Raw genomic sequence first — 1,377 nt, forward strand, 5'->3', positions numbered from 1 at the left:
CATCCCTCTCCTCCTCACGGACTCTCTAGTTCGTTCCCCCATCCCTCTCCTCCTCACGGACTGTCTAGTTCGTTCCCCCATCCCTCTCCTCCTCACGGACTCTCTAGTTCGTTCCCTCATCCCTCTCCTCCTCACGGACTGTCTAGTTCGTTCCCTCACCCCTCTCCTCCCTCCCACCGACCCAAAGACTTGAGCGCGCCCCACTCAGACCTCCTGGCACACACGTTGGGACACGCCCCCCAGTACCTTCCGGTTCCGCTGACGTCACCAACCCACGTGACACTCTCTACGGCTGACGTCACGACAGTCCGCCTCCCGCCGGCCAGGAAAGGCGGAGACAGCCCCAGGGGAGGGCACAACCAAGACATGGGGACTGTCAGGGGGGACAACCGAGGTAAACACTATAATAATAATAATAATAATAATAATAATAATAATAATAATAATAATAATAATATAACATTTATATAGCGCATTTCCCAAAAAGTACGTAGCTCTATGCACTTTACATTGGAATACCCATTTTCAAAACCCTTCTTGTTACTTCCTTTCTCCTCATGCAATATATTTCCACACACACACACACATCACGGACTATTTTCATTCAGACGTAAGCACAGAACAACTATAATTTAAAAAACCCAACAAATAAACACTAGCCGCATGACCACTAACAGCTTTACAGGGTTTTAAACTGAAGGAATTTTTTACGCTCCCGTCAACAAGATAGATACAATATCCTTGCAGAAAGATCTATATAGGTACTCGAAAAATTCTTCCCCTGCGCACAATATTGAAGCGCCTAACCTCTACACCTAGGCACTGGTGTGGTGACTAAGACGGAGACATACCATCTGTGTCCGGCTATAACCCTGTAGCCGCCTAAATTAGGTCAAACACTTCTTGTCTCAAATTACATATGATACCAAACAACCGCAGCTACAATTAGTGAAACTATAGTTAGTGATAAGAACAGTTTGCACAAAGTTTGAGCAATTCTGGACGGGAATAAGAAAGAAAGTATACCCCCAAAGAATAAATAAATAAATAAATTACTTGTACCTTAAAACATATTTTAAAATTAAATAAAAAACAAACAAACAGAAAGAAACAGTGTAAAACAAAAAAAAGATAAAATAAATGCGGTAAGCAAAGTTTTTTTTAAAAACCTAATTTTGGCGAATACACGGTTAGATCTGAAAACCGACTATTGACGTTTGTTGACGTTTTGCCCCTTTTCTAACGCAGTTTGGGTTAGTTAGGGCATACCTTCCGACTGAGAGTCAATTTCTGACATGGCGAGATGACAGCGGGCAGAAAAACTAGTATGGTGTGTTCTTTCACTCGTTGATCAATTTAGGTCGTTGGGAAGGGGGG

The sequence above is a fragment of the Aplysia californica genome, unplaced genomic scaffold (genome assembly GCF_000002075.1).
Source record: "Aplysia californica isolate F4 #8 unplaced genomic scaffold, AplCal3.0 scaffold00835, whole genome shotgun sequence".
Taxonomy (NCBI): domain Eukaryota; kingdom Metazoa; phylum Mollusca; class Gastropoda; order Aplysiida; family Aplysiidae; genus Aplysia; species Aplysia californica.